This window comes from Montipora capricornis, chromosome 8 (genome assembly GCF_036669925.1).
Source record: "Montipora capricornis isolate CH-2021 chromosome 8, ASM3666992v2, whole genome shotgun sequence".
Classification (NCBI taxonomy): Eukaryota; Metazoa; Cnidaria; class Anthozoa; order Scleractinia; family Acroporidae; genus Montipora; species Montipora capricornis.
In genome coordinates this window covers 36,921,052-36,941,051 of record NC_090890.1, presented here as the reverse complement: position 1 = coordinate 36,941,051, position 20,000 = coordinate 36,921,052, and the positions used below count along the sequence as shown (strand labels likewise).

The 20,000-nt window shown below is 40.8% G+C and overlaps 1 protein-coding gene and 1 pseudogene across 2 annotated transcripts in view; both read left to right on the top strand.

The window, feature by feature from the left end:
* LOC138014243 (uncharacterized) overlaps positions 1-20,000 on the top strand; it is a 185,949-nt gene that overhangs the window by 92,957 nt on the left and 72,992 nt on the right. The window lies entirely within an intron of this gene.
* Positions 4,711-18,681, top strand: LOC138059695 (phosphatidylserine synthase 2-like; annotated as a pseudogene).

Below are 20,000 nucleotides of genomic sequence, written 5' to 3'. Positions count from 1 at the left end.
GACACCCTTCTTGCTTTAAACGCTAACCTCTTTCTTTCCTCCCCGTGTCTCTTGGATAAGTTAGTTTACTTTCATATAAACCAATTCTGGCCTTCCATTCTTTCTAGTTATTCCATTTGCTGGCACTCGTTTTCCCACCATCTAGCACGTGCACGTGCGCTGTCCGTTGCTCTACGAAGCTACAATCATTATATGAGAGTAGCAAATCTGCTTGGAACGGTTATAACTCTCGTAGTATTTAACATGTGGCTACCATTTGTTATTTTGGAAATGTTCTTATAATGTACTCTCCAATGCATAAATATAATGTCACAATACTGAAATTTGGTTAAAATCATCGTTTTATGATTTGGATTTCAGACCGTGAGTGATGCTTCATAACGTTACTCCAAAATCCATACTGTTAGGAAAATGTTTATTAAGAATGCCATAAAAAAAATATTTTTGTTGTTTGATGTTTCATATTCGTTAAAAGAAAGCTTCCTTTTTTGGAAGACGTTGAAAGAATGCCAAAAACTGATTTATTTCAATCGATTTAGCAAGAAATGGTACGAGATGCGAGAGCACTCACAAAACTCTCGACATCACTTGTTTAATTTCCTATTAATACGTCTCCCGTTCTCCGAGTTCACATTGTTCCGATTCCTCCCTTCTTCCATCTTACCTAGCATCTGTTCTGTAACCCAAGGTTTGTTTGCCTTTCTAACAGCTTCATAACCAATGTTCTTCGTCGCCACTTCTTATTATAGCTCTCTTTAGATCTCAAGATTATTAAGGCTTGACCAGTCTAATTATTATGCATATTTTTATTTGAAGGGAAAGCATTTTGTCCAGGGCCTATGAAATTTAGCAGGCAGATATTTATCGGTATTGTTATAACTTTTCCAAAATGTCCCGTACCACATTCTTATCACGTGACCCGAAATCGACTTACAACAGTTATCTTTTTAATCAAGAATGGGGAACATTCAGCTACATTATATCCATCTTGTTTCTTGATTATTCGATGACCCCTTCTAATGGCTTTGTCATGCCCCCTTTTAATCATGTCCACATGTTAAGAGCAATGACCAATTGAGGAAAATAGGTCACCTGACATGATAGACATACAAATATCTTAAAAGGTAAATACGGAGTACCACATTAAAAGGCAGCATTCGGTAGGCACAGTTGTACTAAACGTGTTAATGCCAAACGTTTTCAAAATTTTGAAGTATATAAATGTTCCCCATTTTTGAGTAAAGTTTATAAACGTTATAAGTTGTTTTAGGGTCACGTGACCGAAATGCGATGCAAAATATTTTGGCAAATTAATAACAACACCGATAAAAAGACTTTCTGCTAAGTTTCATGGACATTGGACAAATGCTTCCCTTCAAATAAAAATATGCATGATAATTAGATTGGTCAAGCTTTAATACACTTGTGATGGTTCCAGCTGTCTAGTTCATTGCAATTTTTGCTCTTCTCCTTAATAAGTTTGTCTAGGTCTTCCTTAAAATTCGTTCCAGATTCGTTCCTTAACGTCTCCCTGTTCCACCTTGGTATCTTCTTTGCACCTTGTGCTCTTTTCAATTTTACTTTCACCTTCATCACCACGAGGTTATGATGTGAGTCACAGTCAGCGCCTGGATAAGCAGCACCGTCTTTCACGCTGTTGCGGTATCTTGATCTTACCATGATATTATCAATCTGTGATCGCCAAATGTCTCGATCCAGGAGATTTCCACGTGTATCTCCGGCGCAGATTTCAAAACTATGTTAACTAAACACTAAGCGACCAAAGACTTAGCCTTGATTTAAAAAGACACCTCTTTATTTTGACTGGAATCATTATGCTTTGGAGGCAGTCGTTGCTCAGTCGGTTAGTGCGCGGCCTTCTGAGCTTGGAGGGTCGCTTGTTCAATCCCCGTCATTCGATCGACCGTTTTGTTTCGACTTTCGTCTGATCTGTGTAGCTGTAGCTTTAAATACCAGTAAAACGGAGAATTGACGGAGGAAGGGGGGTAATACTCGTACTGACGGAGCATTGACGGAGGAAAGGGGGGGGGGGGTTTGGTGGTTTGGTAAGAGGCGCGCACTGAGGGCCACAAGTTCAACAGTAACTCGACTTGACTGTCACGTGTTACCCTCGTAACAATAAGGACCTTTACCTTTACCTGTACTTTAAGATTTTGAGAAAGCTGAATCAAGGAGAAAATAGTGTCAGAGGCTCACTAGTTTTAGAATGCAATGTGTGAATGTACGCCGCAGAATTAATTAATTGATCAATATGCAGCACGGGATTTTTGGGCTTTCAGACTTTTAAACTCGCGTCTTGCATATATAAGACGCTGCGTTCACACGCTGAAACTTTTAAGCTAGTGAGCCTTTCCCATCACTTTACCCTGGATCCAACCCTCTGAGATCCAATCGTTTACTTCTGAACGGGAGTAAAGCTCAAAATTTTGCCAGTCAGGTGTTAAGCAAACACACTTTCAAAATTTGAAGAAAGAAAGGAAGTGATTTTTTTTATCACAGGGGCACTTTAAATCATGAGAAACAGTTTTTTAAGTCTTACATTTGTTTTCTTTTTCTCGAAATAGTCCGAGGTTAGGGTTAGGGTTATTTCTTTACGAAATACACGGTAATATGAAATATACATCTGAAAAAAGGCTTTCTGTCACCAGTGTCACTCGTTCATTCCATTTTGGATCATTGCTATCCAGCCTCGTTCCCAGTCGTCTTCACGTGAATCAAAAGTGACGTCACCTGTCGAGTTTCCGAGGGCGCCCGGCCAAAGGCAAGTTGAAAATGGCGGCTGATGGATGGGAAACGTTTTTGCTTGAAAATCCTAGACGATGAACCTGCTTTTTCTGTTCGCAAAAAAAGAGATCAAAACCCCTCTTATGAACATGAAGAATACTTGTGGTTGTCACTAGGGATGAAAGTTAATTGTTTATGTCGATCGATTTTCGGTGTTGGTGTACGGAGTTGAGTACAAACACCTGGACGTTCGCCTAAGTTGTATTACAGAACTGCCATTAAACAATTCCTCGTATTACCTCCTTGATCGTATTGCGGCGCAAGAGAAAAAAAAAGGTTTCTCCTTTAATAGCTAGCAAAAGTGATATGGATGCCAGTCTTTTTGGAGAAATTCTCAATACAGAGGAAATGAAAAGTTGCAGCCCTTCTGAATGGGACATTCCATTTTTTATCCGCACGCCCCCCTATGGAAGTCATTTTTCCGACAGGTCCTTGTTGCTCTGAATTGAGATTCCTAGAAGTCCCTTTAACCTCTGACGTTAGATTCCGACAGGCTCCTTTTATTCTGAAGCTTGATTCCAACAGGCCCGTTTTTGTATAGAACAAAGACTCCCGATTCCGACCCTTTAAACTGGAGCAGAAAATCCAGATTCCGACAGGGTCCTTCTTGACATTTCAAAAAAATGCCTTCCATAGGAGGGTGCAGATAAAAAATGGAATGTCTCAATACGCCTTAATCTTGCATTTTCAAGCCCTCGGAAGTGTTACAAGAAGAAAGATACGAAGCTTGTACCCGGAAACGTCACCTAAGCTATTGCCAATTTTTTGTTGTTTACTCCTTAAAATTTGGGTTTGTGCTTTGAAGTAAAAGTTCATTAATTTACTCTTGGTGCCATCATGGGGTGCGCACAATTAACCATTGTTAGTTCTTAAATACCTCTTACTAACCGAGTTCGAGGTCCGTACTGTAAGTTACGGACCGAGTTTTTTCCCGTTGATTTATGGCCCGCGCGCTTCGCGCTTGGGCCATAAATCAACGGGAAAAAACGAGGATCCGTAACTTACAGTACGGACCGAGAAAACGAGGTTAGTAAGATATTTATTATATCTCTGAGGTTAATCCGGCGCGCGGGCAAGGAAACTAGTCAAAGTCAAGCGGAAGGTTCAACTGCCACAAAGATTGCCGTCCCAAAATTCCAAAAACTAAATCTTCTTGGCTGTTAAGTTTGAAATAGTTGCTTGCAAGATTCAAACAGTTTTCAGTACAAGTTTATGCAACAGAAATGACATGAAAAACTCGCTAGATGATGTTTTATCGAAATTTTAAATTTAGCGGGCTGTACAGCGGGCCGTACTGTAGAATATGGAATTAATCTAGCGGTTAATTAAAGGGATCCTCCACTCTGAAAGCAAATGTAGTCTTAACATGCTTACTTTGATTTTTTGACCTTTGAAAAGAAGCGCTTGGCCGCCATTTTTAAATTCCGCGGTCACCATCTTGAATGGAGCCGCAAAGCACCATTGGCTGATGACGTGTTACGGTTGCTCTGCCTGCCTTGTCTGAGCGAAATGCCTCACTGTGTCAATGTCGTGGGGTGCCACAATCAGGCGAAGAAAAACCCTGACCCCACCGTCGGCTTTCATTGTTTCCCAAAAATGCGAATTTATACCGTGCATGGATAAATGCTGTTAAAAGAAAAACTTGTATTTACTCCAGCCTCGATTGAAGTACACTGTAATATAAGCCGTGGTGATATGTTTTTCTTAAGAACTAGTTTTCATCAGGAGCCCATTACCCGGAGCTTCCATCTGTATTGTACCCTTGAGTCAACCCTGTCCCGTTTCTTTCTATTTTGACGTATGTGACGTATGTGACTGAGGACATATGTGAAGTGGTTCACATACGTCACATACGTATGTCTAAAAATAGAAAGATACGGGACAGGGTTGACTCAGAGGGTTAATATGGAAGATGGAGGCTCCGGGTAATGGGCTCCTGTTTACATCAGGTATACTTCAACATACTATACACTCACACACTCACACAAAAAGGACAGAAACAGTTGTGGATATTATTTTATAGAAATCAATTTATAGAACTTTAATGGAGGTATGCTTTATCCCATTTTCAGACGTGAGTTGATGATGCCAGACTTAGGAAAACCACTGCCAGAGCAGTCGTATGCAGACTGTATACTCCAGGGCACCCAAAAGGAGTCTTTCTCAATTTTCTTGTAGGTAGCATCCATTTCAGTGATATTAATAGTAAATTTTTTATTGTGGTCGACAACTTAGAGAACAAATTCTAATCGTGTCAGTCCCACGGGATGTCCCTCAAGTATTGATCGTGATGCCATACAATTTCAGCATTTGGACACCATCGTGGACTGGCTTGCTGCCACACCTGGCCTTAATCTCATGTTATGGTGCATGGCTTGCCCAAAGGAAAATACAGTTACTGATTTCGGTTTGTCCACCAAAGTTAAGTCCTGTTGGATGGGCTTAATACCTGGATGGGTGACCTACATGTATGAGTCAATGGGTTAAGGTCTCTGTAAAGGAAAATGAGGTGTCCGCGGAAAAATAAAATTGTTGCGGCACAGTTTTTTGTATAGGGTCAAACTAAATATCATATTAAAGCTAATAGATTGAATTATTTGAATAAAGTTTTAGTTTTTCGTTATTTATTATTGCCTTTTAGTTTTGAGGGCTCAAACTCAGAATGACCGAGTCTGCTGCAGAAGCTCCTGCCCCTTCACTTTATTGCAAAAATAACCGCACTTTGTTGCTTCTTAGTCACCGATGAATGCACTTCAATACCTTGTGAGGAATTTTTGATATGTTAGGAATTGAAGGAAATATCACGCACCAAAGTCGAAACTGTCATTTCATTCTTAATTTGGGCAGAAAAATTGTCGTAAAATCAGTCTCTGAAGACAAACAAAAAATGCCTCACACTGTATTTGGGGTAGTGTAATCATCTATTAGTCTAAGAACTGAAATTTGGAAGCAATATCTTAAAACCCATGGGGACGGGAGGTCCAAGAAGTTGTAATTTTGGCACGCTAATAAACCCCTAGAAAATCAAGCTTGAAGATTTTGTGTGCAGTTTGCGGTCTGCTGAATAACTCTGCCCCATAGTTGAAAGCCAATTGTGCTGATCATGAGGCAATCAGCGTCTAGGCACGTGCTAAGGTGGCAGGTGGCGCGTGAAGGCTGTCAATCTACACCCAATCATTTCACGTGACTTACATGATACGTCAATCCTTTTGTGCATTTATGGTGGGAAATAAAGAAAAGCGATTTTAACGGTTTTAAAATTAATTTTTCAGAATTTCTTTTTGGGAAAATTTACTTAACGGCCCGCCGATTCAAGATTTGCAAAAGCAAAAAATTTGAGCGAGACGTCCAAATATACCTTTCGATACCTTACGTGGGTAAATAGTGTTTTCTCTTCTTCCCCATGACCGAGGAAAAAGTTTCAGGCCTAGTCTAATTGTCATCATTGGGGAACTTTTATTAATAATTTAACATTTGTTAGTTGCTTTTCTTTTGCGAGTTTCCTACATGTAGCTCTGACTGTACGTATTGTGTTAATCAATTGTTTTTTACAGGAAAAGTGTGATGTATTCCTTCCATTTCATTTCTTTGGTTGGCGGGCTAAGGTACATGTACTGTACATGTAATCTTCCTCTGTAGATGTAACTTTTTGCCATTACTCATTCATTTTTGTCATTTTTTAATGTCCCACAAAGTAATTGTTTGAATTTACTGATACCTGTTTTTTTGGTGTGTGTGTGCAGGCTCTTATTCTTCATGATTACTGGTTGATAACTATATTAAGGTGATTCCCTAGTATTGCACTGCGCATCCTGTTCTGCGCATAACACAGTGTAAGCCCCGTTCGTATTCAGGTATGGCTAAGAGGCTTTATGGTCAAATTTCATGGCTCTTTGTCTCACAAGTCTCAACGGATATTTCTAAACAAAACAATGTTTAAATTTAACCATAAAGACTCGTACCAATGTGTGAATATTGATATATCGAACGTGGCCAAAAACATTTCAAAATGCCGACCTTTCGTGAAGGAAAGCTCGCTAGAAAGAAGAATGGCCGTTTTCAGAGCACAGCAGTAAAGAGCAAAACAAGAAACGTTTTGGACTCTCACAAAACAAAAAGTCGAGTGATAGCCTTGATAATGCTAAAGAAGATTTAAGTCCGACTGTGAAAGTGAAACCGCGCTATCGGGGAGACGTGTTGTCGAGGGGTCGAGCTTGGTTTGCTTTCTGTTTTCTCCTAAACGAGGTTGGTGACCTATCTTTTTTTTGGCATAATTTTATTCTCTTACTCATCTTCTTTGCGCTGTAAAAAAATTACAAAAAATTTACGTCAGAAAAAAAAGTTACAGGAAAGATAGTATTCGTAGCCATCACTCGTGGACACAAAATTGTCTCCTCGAGATCACGCACCCGAAGAACATTTGTAGTCAGTGCCTTTTCAAGACTTGTGCCTGTGCCATAAAACAAACATTAAATTATTCCTTTTGAGCAACACAATTCACCTGTTTTGTTATTTCAAGAATTACGTCAAAGCTGTGCTTCCTGTTCGTGCAAAACGTAGCCTGAACCGATGGAATAAACTTGTCCTTGATAGATGAAGGCGCAATGATTAAATGAGTAACTTGAGCAAGTTATGTCTCTCAAACGAGCTTGGTGACCTACTTTTTTAATTGCACATTTCGAGTCACCATAATATAGGGAACAATCGAGAAAAGTTTTAAAAAAATCTTACGACAACTTCTATTACTAAGGAATCACCTTAAGCGTTCTTTTTGAAGTACTTGAATATTCCCTGGAACATCAATTGCCAAACTTCTGTGAGTGCTGGTGGGACCATGTAAGTCGGCTTACTTCTTATAATTTACATTGTACAGTCTTTCTGGCCACTTTGTTTTTCATGCAATTTTGATTTGATCTTTGTTTAATAGTGGATTATGGATGTTCTTGTCTGCAATGGTTTGGGAGCCTATTTTGGAATGAAGACTTGTGAATATCTAGGAAATAAGGTACATGTAATATTCTACTGGATACTGTGCTTAATTTGGGAAATGGGCAGAGGCTAGAAGTCATCTACTCCATGTTCTTTTTCTTGTGACTCTGTCCTTGCGACCACCCTAATTAATCAGCCCTTCTTCTAATAGTACATTACTGCAAGCTTTAGTGGAAGTACACAAAGCCACTTTGTATTCAGCTAATTATTCAGCATGACCACTTCCGATCAGTCATCTCAAAGAAACAATTCAAACCAAACATGACATCATTGGTTAAGAAGCTAAACAAGGAAGAAGTAGGCCATTTACAAAGCACAACCACATTTCCTTGCTGCCTATGAACTTGATACTACCAGACCACCATGATACTAAAACAGTGCTGTTGCTAAGTGGAGGTTGAGTGCCTGAGAAACATCCAGGAGCTTCCACTATTCAATTGGCAGCCAACTCCTTGATGGAGACTCCTTCCATGGCTGGGAAATCTTGGCAACCCAGCCATGAGCTTCCCTGCAGAACAAGAGCCAGATACCTGTACATTTGTACCCATCACACAGTGCAAAAAGGGGAAGGGAAGGGGAAAACAATGGCTGAATGTGCTCTCACCGCAAACAAGTCAATATTCGTTTTTGGTACACAACCACAATGCTTTTCTGCAAGCACAGGAAAGCAGAACTGGCACATGATTGCTCCTGTTGTTAACTAGATGTACGCTAAATAATTACATTTAACCTCATTTAACAACTGCGTTGCTAAGTGGAGTGCCTGGGACATCCTGGAGCTTCCACTATTGGCAGCCAGATCCAAAATGGAGACTGCACCAATGGCTGGCAAAACCTGACAAACAGGCACAAGACAGGCACCCATCACACTGTGGAAATGGAAAGTAGAAGGGGGTGGGGAGGGGAAGAGGGAGAGAAGGAAAAAAGCTAATAAATGCTCCACTTGCACATGAAATGCTCCTTCCCACGACACCGATCAATAAGTTGTACAACACAAATCCAACACATGCGCAAATATAACAAAACCACTGACAACAATTGACTGTAGTCAAGAGAAAATGAGGGGACAGAGAGGGAGGCTCCCGGTCCAGCCCTTGGGATATGTCATGTCCACGAAAGTTATTTTTAGACGAGCGGAGGTCTTCCGAGACGTCCGCATGCAGGTCAACCTCGGTCCGATGTTTGAAAGAAAATAAATATTCATTAGCCTTTCACGTGCGCCGTCATTTTCTCTTTTCACTAAGAACCTGAGAGCGAGGCGAAACTGCATGCGGACGTCTCGGAAGACAGACTTTCGCTAGAACAAAGACTTTCGCTCGTCTAAAAATAACTTTCGTGGACATAACATATCCCTGCCAACGCCCTGAGCCTCCCTCTCTGTCCCCTCATTTTCTCTTGCTGTAGTCGCTCCTAGTTGCTAACTCAGTTAAACTGCATTTAACTTCATTTAAATAATTACAGTATTGTTGTGGAAGTCAGTATAAGATCTAGCCAGTGGTTAGAGGGAAATTTCAACCCAGCACAATGGCATAAAGATCCTTGCCACCTCTGTCTTCATAACAATGGACCATTCTGGTTCACTATACCAAAAGCCCTTTTAGATCATTATTATAATAATTACTGTAATTAAGATATTCAGTAACTTACATGTGTGCATGTTTGACACATCACTTAAACTGTCCTTTTAAGGAGATTTCCCCCAACATTCTTGAAAGGGAAATGTGTGCATTGTTAATATATCACATTTTCCAATTCCCTCAATACTCAGATTATCCTAAACATAATTATTGTGAATGAAAGACCTTGAGCCACCATTTATTATTTTTAGTTGCTCACGGTACATCTTGTACATTGTTCTGATTTTTTCTTTTTTTCCTCAGCCATATCACTGGAGAGGACTGTGGAGCATTCCATCATACAGGTTTGCATGAAATCTCTTTTGTTTTTAATTAATAATTATTATTGGACTACATGTGGAGCCTGGTTCCTGGCAGGAACAATGATAAGTAAACTTGGTGATGTTCCCAAGCAGCTTTGATTTGATTTGTGCAGATGTGTTCAGAAATGCACGCACAGGGTATTAATTTTAGATGCACGGTGATTTTGGTAAGCATAGTGTCCCATTGTTCTTTTCCCAACTTCAGCATCACTCTTGTCTGGGATTACCAACAATTAATGTCACCAGGTGATCCCTAAACTCCAGTCCTCAAGTGAACATACTATGTACTTATTGACTGAGCGGGAGGGCCCGACGGCAAAATATTTGGCCCGAGGTCGTGGCGTATGCCGTGCGCTGTGACCAAGGGCCAAATATTTTCCTGTCCAGCTCGACCAAAACTCAGTCAATAAGCATTTTATCATATGATATGGGCTCTTTACACTATTCATGAGCACTCAGAAGATGAAGTTTGGACAAAATAAGTAACAAAAATTTGCATAGAAAATTTATCTAAGGTACAATGGATTATTTGCATTTGCTTTTCTGGCCGTAAATAACTTGGATGTTTGAAAGCGACGAAAACCTCTTAAATCGCATCGCACGGAGCAGTACGTGTTCCTATCGTGCTAATGCGTACGGCCCTCATACGGGGATTTTCCCAGTAGTTTTAAAGTGAAAGCGTGCTTGGGGCCGTACGGCCTTATGATAAATAGCTGTATTTGTCCTCACCTAAAAATAGCGTTCAATCTTACACTTACCTCGTTGCTAGAAATAGGTAGCAAGTACTTAGACTTAGAGGGGCACTTCCTGTTGGATATCAAACTTGGGTGTGCATCTGATGACCTCGATTTCAGGACATAAGTTGATTTGTGTAACATTTTCCTGTGGGGAGCAGGGCTGGTGCAGTGATGAGAGCCCTCGCATCCCACCCATGTGGCCTGGGTACAATTCCCAGACTTGGTATGAATTATGTGGGTTGAGTTTGTTGGTTTCTAATCTGCTCTGAGGGGTTTTGATCCGGGAACTGCGGTTTTTTTCCTCTCCCCCAAACCAACGATTGATTTGATTTATATAAAACCATAGCCAATTAAGTACTTTTGTCAATCAAAAAGGACGGAGACAATCCAGTAAACCAATCAAAAGTCGAAGTAATAACACGTAGCCGACACAAAGCGCGGGAAAATGTGCACGCGCGAGCCACTATTGGTTTTGCTTTCACTTCTGATTGGTTGAAAAAATGGCGCGAGAACTTTGAACCAATTATTGAGTGAAGTAATGCAAAACCAAAGTAATTCGCTAATTACTTTCGACACCGCTCTAATTTAAGTTGATTTCAATTATACAGTGTCCCCGATTAGCGCCCCGGTGCTAGAAGAATAGACACTTAAAATTCTGTTCTGCGGATTCAGAGCTGGCTCTAATTCTGCACTACAGTATATATTTTTTACTTTGCATAAAGTTTCATCTTGGCCGTGTGATCACTTTCCAGCAAAAAAAAAAAAAAAAAAAAAAAAAACTACGACAACGCCAAAAAGCAATAATACCATTGGTTAAAAAAGGAAAAATGATTGTGCAGCACGCATTTTTTTGCTGTATTCTGCATAACAACATCTTGAAAGTGAGTGTACAAATGCAAATCTTTCATTCTATATTTTTACTCCGAAACTGCTCGTGTAAATGTAATTTTAGGGTAATTCGCCCACATTGCACGAAGCAAACGAGATGAAATAATCGCGACAGCGTTAGGATTGTGCAAAGTTACATTTTGAAGTGAAGTCTTCGTCGACGTCGCCGTAGTAGATCTTAAAGTTCCTAATGACTGACCCAAATTTGGTTTCCCCGAGACCCCTGTCGCCTCCGGGAACATTGAGGGTCAAGGGGAAACAAAACTCACTGTTTCCCGTGGGGTCAGACATTAACTGTTTTTTTTTTTTTGTACCTCCCAACTCAAAAATACAATAACTTCCTCTTTAGTTATGGTTTGAAAGCGTTTCGCTGCCATGACAGCAGAAGAGTTTTTTTTCCTTGACGCGGGCTGTTATCCAAATTTGCCGCGGTTTCTTGGTGCACAACTTGATCACGTGCGAGTCAAAAGTTCAAGTTGTTGTTTCCCTTGTGAGTTTTCACCCATGGCACGTGGCACGCCATGGGTAAGGAAAGGAAAGGAAAGAAACGTTAAGTTTCTAGCCGTTCTAGCGATGGAGCACTAATTAAGGTATACCAATAATAATATTGCTGTTCGATAAAGCAACTGAAGCCTACCGACTTTTCAAAGGTTGCTACTTGAAAATTATGTGCCTAGTGCGATGAAGAAACGTTCAAAATTGTTGTGAATACATTCAGCATTCGTTCACAAATTTGTTCATCTTTCTTAATTTAGCGGTAAACTTAAAAGAGTGGCCGAACAATTTACTCCGTATTCCTGGACGTCATATGACTGGAAAGCCACTGCAAGCCTGAGAAGATGGCTTGCAGTGAGTGGAATCACCGCTGTGGTATGTATCTCTTTTTACCCGTCCCTGGAGCGATTCCATTGTGACATGTTTTTCACATTGCATAATGGCAGTTATGTTGGTATGCCTGTAAAAAAATGTGACCACCGCCATGTTGGTCTTTTTAGTAAATCCTTCGGTAATTGCGCTATTTTCCTTTTATATGCAGATATCTTCATTTGTTACGGTTTTAAAAGTGCCCAGAATTACTTGAGTCAAAACACTTAACAAGGTCAACTTTTGCTTAGGGTTTACGCAGTAAGAGGTGTTCAAGTCGTGGCTTTGGTAGAGGAGTTGCGGCGTCCACTATCAAGCCACAAGACTAACCAAGTGGAGTGCACTTCTTCCCCTGCACGGGTTTCCTATAGCTCAGTGGAAGAGCATCCGAACTAGTAGTCTTAAGGTCGTAGGTTCGACTCCTAAAAATGGAGAACTCGGATTTTTCCGATCATTCCCTATAGCTCAGCGGAAGAGCATCCGATCTAGTAATCGGAAGGTTTTATAGGTTCGACTCCTGCAAAGGAGCACTCGGATTTTTCCGATCATCCCCTATAGCTTTGCGGAAGGGCATCCGAACTAGTAATCGGAAGGTCGTAGGTTCGACTCCTGCAAAGGAACACTCGGATTTTTCCGATCATCCCCTATACCTCTGTGGAAGAGCATCCGAAGTAGTAGTCTTAAGGTCGTAGGTTCGACTCCTAAAAATGGAGAACTCGGATTTTTCCGATCATTCCCTATAGCCCAGCGGAAGAGCATCCGACCTAGTAATCGGAAGGTTTTATAGGTTCGACTCCTGCAAAGGAGCACTCGGATTTTTCCGATCATTCCCTATAGCCCAGCGGAAGAGCATCCGACCTAGTAATCGGAAGGTTTTATAGGTTCGACTCCTGCAAAGGAGCACTCGGATTTTTCCGATCATCCCCTATAGCTTTGCGGAAGAGCATCCGAACTAGTAATCGGAAGGTCGTAGGTTCGACTCCTGCAAAGGAACACTCGGATTTTTCCGATCATCCCCTATATCTCAGCGGAAGAGTATCCGAACTAGTAGTCGGAAGTTTTTATAGGTTCGACTCCTGCAAAGGAGCACTCGGAGTTTTCCGATCATTCCCAATATCTTAGGGGTAGAGCATCAGAACTAGTAATCGGAAGGTCGTAGGTTCGACTCCTGCAAACGAGCACTCAAATTTTTTCCGAGTATCCCCAAATCACACCTTATTTCAAAATGGCCGCCATTTAAGTATTCTTTTGTTTGATTGCAAATTGGCCCACTTGGCCTCGTTCTAGGTTAAATCGTCTCTTGAATTTTACTTTTGAAAGCGAGGCCAACAGGGCCAATTTGCTAGGAAACAAAAGAATACTTAAGTGGCGGCCATTTTGGAATAAGGTGTTTGATAAAGAAAACTCTCTATTCAATTAACTGGGGTTAATTCATATTAGTGTAATTATGTAGGTGATTAATGAAAATTCCCTGTGCTGATTGGTTGCACCTGAGGTGATAATTACGCGATAATCACCTAAATGGTTTTTTTAAAAGGTGATAATTATGCGATAATCACCTAAAATTTCAAAATGGCCGCAAGCCCATGGGCGTTTTCCATTTACCAAGAAATTCCGGAAATTCCGGTTGGGATGTAAATGGAACACACGTTTTTGGTTCGTTCCCCTGGAAAATTTCCGGAATAAACGGAACTTCTGCAAAGGTAGTCCTGTTTTCCCGTTGGAAACTTTCCGATGGAAATGTGTGTTCCATTTACAACTTTTGAAAGGTCTTACCACTTCCAGGCTATTCAAGGCCACATTTTTAAATTTTGGCGCGTAAAATCGCAATCACTGGGCGGCGAACGGACGTGAGTTAAATGGAACACGTTTTTCACCCGATGGAAATTTCCACCGAAATTTCCGGAATTTTTTGTAAATGGAAAACGCCCCTTTACTCAAGGTGACAGACGAAGCAAAGAATTGATTTGAAGAAAATGCATATTTTTCAAAAAAATAATCACCTGTGTAATTAAACTAAAACAATTATTCATCTCAGGCTCGGTGAACATCGGTTTTTATTCACCGAAATTGACCTCGCCTTCGGCGAAGCATAACTTTCATTACAAATGGAGTGCATCTCATCTAAAACTAGATCTCATTTTCCTCTTTCAGTTTCTTATTGCGGAACTAAACCTGTTTTACCTCAAGTTCATTTTGTGGATCCCTCCTCCCCACTTTCTCATGCAAGCTCGTTTGTTACTCTTTCTTTGCATTGGCGCTGTCGCACTCAACGAGACATTCCGTTACATGGATGACCCGTAAGTAAAATGATGCTCTAGATCATTAATTCTCCGTAGACCCTTTCAAAAAACGGTTAAACACACACTCCGTTCCACACTTGCTCCTCAACCTCAGATTGACCGAAGTCAAGACAACCAAAAGCGTCTTCGTAAAGACGTCAAAGTGAACGCATCCTGCACATCACGATAATATTGTCGGAAATTGGTCCGCCGTTTTGGGCTTGAAATCCTGTTCTATGAAAATATTTAAAATGTCCCTCTATCAGTGAGAAGATGTTGGAATGAAGAATATTTTATGCTGTGTAGAAGCCATGAGTTGCTCGTTAATATATTTAGATTTTCCTCTAGCAGAGAAATTCCCTAGAGGCATCATTGTGGTCCTGGGCACTAACTCGCTTACTGGGATCCAGGAGGTCATCCTCTAATGCTGCACCTTGAGCGGAGTTCTTCGATGCTTTGGTAAAGTAAAATCTCTGCAAATTGGTTTTTGGTCAGACCTTTCGAGGAAATACTTTCTTTCCTTTCATTTCAAAAATTGATAGTCGATTCACGCCTCAGTTAATCTGTTTTCTTTGGCCTTCTACACTTTGGAACTCGAGCAGCCATTGAACGCGTCACTAAAAAGGACCTTTTGGGTGGTCTTTAATATACCGGATCCGAAGTAATTAATGTTCATAAAACAAAAGAACAAAGCGAACATAACAATACCTAATTAGCAAGGCCTAATCGGAATAACCACGGCTCTTTTGTCTTCTTTTTTCTTCTTCTGCTACGGGACCATAGGCGCTTATGGTCCCGTTGCGGAACGGAGAAAAGTTCACTGTTTCTTTACAAAAATGATTGGAACCACTCCACTTTTCATCAGACCCGTGCCATTTTTCCTCTGTCCTGTAAACGCGCCTTTCAGCGAGATAGTATTAGATTAAAGCTTGTATGATCAGCTTCGATTTGTCAGAACTACTGTAGGCTCGTACGGAGTAAATGGGTTTTATTACTCATGATGTACAATGTTAAGGTGTTCAAATAAGTCATTCAAAGAGAGAAATTATTTTTCTCTAGGCGAGAATGATCATGGCAGTTGCTAAGGAAGCCTGAAGAAAAAAAAAATCCAGACTTGAATGGGACTCGAACCCATGTCTTTGTGATTTCGCTGCACTGCTCTGCCATCTGAGCCAGCAAGCCATCTGTAATCTGGTCAGTTGCTAGTTTGTACTCCATCTATATCACGTACAGTGAATAAATGATTGTGAAATAGTTGTATTAAAAACATGTTAAACAGCGGTTTTTCATTCATAGTTAGAGTCGTTATATTTCACAGTCATTCGAAATTACCTGTGTTTACTGCAGTTTTTCTTGCGTAGGTGTGAAAATATTAATCCTCACTGCGAGGAAGTTACATCATGTGTTAAGTTTGAATTATTTGCTAAGCTCTTATTTTCCCGGTGAGACCGCAAGAATTTTATTTGAGGCAATATTTCCGTAGGAGCAGTAAGTTATCAATGCGAGTTAACAATGTGATGATAGCTCAGGGAAATTAGAGCGTTCAGGATTTCAACTCCGTGGAACTTCATTCGGACAATATGGCTGAATGGCTCAACTGACTTGAAGCAAAGCGATCGGTTTTTACCGACGTACAAGCACCTTTTAAGAAGCACGACACAGAAATCTTTTCGAGAAAGATCTCTGAATTGATAAACGCTTCAAAGCTTGGGTAGTTGTACTGTCAACTATTACTAGTACTACAATTAAGGTTTCAGACGTCCAACCTGGACTCTGAAAGTCTACCCTGCTTGTCACTCCAGCAGAGGTTTCCTTGATCATTACTCTGCACAGATCCCCTCGATGTTCTGTCACGCATTCTCTTAGTGACATTGATGCAACGTCGCTTCCACTCTTCCGCCATTCGGCAAACGTTAAAATTTAAACTGGTTATAGCGGGTTTAAACACGAAGACGCACTATAAAAGGGGTCGCTTTACGCTCTGCTTTTGGTCGAATTCTTTCAAGGACAACTGATTAATTATCCAAGATGGTGACCAACAAACAGCAACACAGAGACGGAAGCCCTAAAAGATATTTCTAGCGCGAGGAAAAGGGACAGGGGATTTTAAAAAGAACGACATAACATTTTATGACATATTACGGACGCATTGCCATAAGAGGCTTTTTTACTATACAAATTATTACAGAGCTCGGTTGCGTCCACCGTTGATTGATAAATTATTTGCATGTGTCTAAGGTACCACTCCTTTTATAGTGCGTCTTCATGTTTAAAACCGGTTAAGAGTTTAAATATTCGTCCAAAGTTCTGGGCGAGATCGAGGAGATCCGTGCAGAGGTTTCCTTCTCACTAGAGAGAGAAATCAAGGCTATGTCTGCCGAGCAGGGTAAGACTGCATGATTTCTTAAAAACTTTGTGACGAATTTCCGGAACAAATCCCCTGCAGAAAGCTCCCTCTGCAAGAGTGAAAAACTGAAGCGCCTCACTACTTCATTAACTGTTGGCATTTTACTACGTTGCAGCACCTGCAAGCGGTTTGGTCAACAGGCGTGGGTTGTTAGTGCAATTGTGGCCACAGAGGTTCTCATCTGTGTGAAGTTTGGCTGGGAGACTCTCACCATACCACTTCCTTTCCACGTTGCCGTCTTTTGGAGTATTTCCTTTGGCGTTTACCTGGTATGGACGGTGTGGAATTTTTGGCCCTCCATCATTGGTGGGTTTGGAACGTACCGTGAGGTGGAAGACAATGTGGATAAGCATGAATAACGGATGATTTTCGAAGAGGAAATAACGAGTGTATAACTTTTTTAAAGTAAATTTGTAACCGCCCTATGGGTTAGTTTGCAAACTGATAAAAGACCTTATTTTAATTTGAGAGGGTCGTCAAGGCCAGACTGGAGTGTCTGCGGAAAGACAGGATGTGTATTTCAATTAAAACAACGCTAATCCCACCCTTGCGTCGATGTGACCGGTCTTCAGCTTCTCGCCCCAATTTACTCGAGGACAGAACGTCTCAACTTAGGACGCCGACGTTGCTTCAAGTTCCCCATCGCTCGCAGGCAAAACTATTTGGTTTTAGTTTCTTTTTGAAACTCAACTCAAGGACATGGATGTTAAACGTGATAAACACCTTTAGGCGACTGTTTGTTGTTGTTGTTGTTGCTTTTTTGTGGAAGCAACCAACAGTGGCGTACTGTGTGCAAATTCCTTACAGCAACGGAATACGTATTCAGAGTTAAAACAGTCCTTCGTGTTTTTTTTTGTCTTATTTTATTGATAGCTTGCTTTCACTAACTTCAGTTCTCCTTTTAGGCAGGTCACGTGTTAAAGAAGTAATTCGAGGGTGCTTTTAGCAAATTTTAAGATTTTAACAAGAGATTACGCAATTAGACCTTCCTCTTTTGTGATGTCCCAGACAACAACGCCTGCGTTAATGCGTTTTTTTTCTCACACAGTAATGTTGTCATTTTCGTATTTGGTAAGGACCTCTTTTTTTGGTGTATCCATAAGTTGTGGGAGTAAACGGAGGTATTTCTACCACATCTCAGAAAAGGAAGGCGTGGTCCAGTCGTTATGGCGTTGGGATTGCATGCGGTTTCTCCGGGTTCAAACCCCTCTCTAACCTCTGGTTTGGATTTGTTTCCTGTTGCCCGAATTCAATTCTACCACGCTTTGTAAATAGCCATTTGGTTGCCTCCTGCCAGTTGGGGTTCTTAACGTGTCTCGACATTTTAGTTTTACTTCAATGACTAGAAACGTCTTTGTATTAATGCAAATCCAATAGTAATGCTGTATATTCTTTACCAAGATTCGTGAGCTTATGGTATTTTTTGTATAACTAAAGCTAGAGAAAATGGCAATGGATTGAAACTATTTTTTTATTCAATCTTATATCCAGCGTCTTAATTAAATCACTAAAAATGAAAACCCAGTGTGGAAGATATACGCCTCTATTTATGGGCGGGTCAACCTACTTAGAGAGGGTTATTGAAATGTTTGCATGTTTGTCTCATTTTAAACAATACACAAGAAAGTTCTGTATCAAATTGGCCATGTTGGTTTTTTTGTGACGAACATATATAGGATACGTGCATGTACACGTGCATTTTATTTAGGCTCGTAACAAGTGAACCACAGTGTCATTTGCTTCTAATAAAAAAAATGATTATATGATTAACAACTGTGTGTCGCGTGATGATGAGTCTGCATAGCTTAGAAATCGTAGATTTCCAAACCTCTCAGTCTTCATTTTTTCGGATTGTCACAACTTTCGTAGCAGCCCTTTGGACCCAAAGAACAGCCTCTCTAAAACGACCTCTTCATGTACCGTAATTTCTCTATTAAGCCTCCTGGGGGCTTACTTATTTCAACCACGTTTGATGAGGGCTTAATAGGCGAAGGGAGTGGGGGGGGGGGGGGGGTTTTCATTTTGCGAAACGCATTACTAGTAGCAAAAAAGAACGAAAGAAACAGACTAGAGTTACGGTTCCCTACTTCGTGTTTTGGACTAGGGCAATGAGTGTCTATTGTGGAGGTTTGAGTGATATTTTTCACGTTGTGCAATACACGTTAAGCACGTACTGTTTTGAGACGGGGACGGCAACCGGAAGTGCGCAGTTTCCCTTTTAACTTGTCTTCACACAGCCACATTTACATTGCTAAGTATCGTTTCTCTATCAGAGATGATTGGTGTAAAAATGTGGGAGACACCACTGTCCTGGCAAGCGACATGTTCTCTTCCGGTTGCCGTCCGCGTCTCAAAAATGCGCGTGCTTAAGCTCCATAATCAGCACGTGAATAAACCATACATCTCTCTATCCCTCAAACTGAATCGAGGAGAGCGTCGCGTTCTTTGAGTGCTTTGAGCCGAGGACGATAACCGAAAATAAACATTTCGCCTGTCAGGACAGTGGTGTCTCCCAGATTTTTAACCTAATCATCTCTAATGGAGAAAAGATACTTAGCAATATAAAGGTGGTAGTGACAAGACAAGTTTAAAGGGAAAACAGCTCACTTCCGGTTGCCGTCCGCGGCTGAAAAACGTCGACGTCGCGTGCTTAAACTACCTAATATTTTAGCTTTAGACGGCATTTTGTTCAAGGCCTTGAACATGGTAATAGCTTTTAGTTTTTCTCCTTTTTGACCGAGGTCCTGTCCCCAACCAAGCTCATAGAGGGGATAATAGTTGTATCTTTTGTCATCGTTAGACTTTGTGATAACCCTGGAAGCGCAATTTTGCAACGTTTGAAGTTTGTCTGCTAAACAAACAGTAAACACTTAATGACTGGTCCCGAGGGAAACAGTTTATTTTGTTTCCCGAGAATTTCAATGTTTCCCCGAGGCGCAGCCGAGGGACACATTAAAATTCGAGGGGAACAAATTGTACTGTTTCCGTCGGAGCCAGTCATTAAGTGATTTGTTATATAGCACAAAAAGAAAAACGTGCAATGGCAACAACAACGGAGGTCGTCGGTCAACATTCGCGGGTAACAGTGC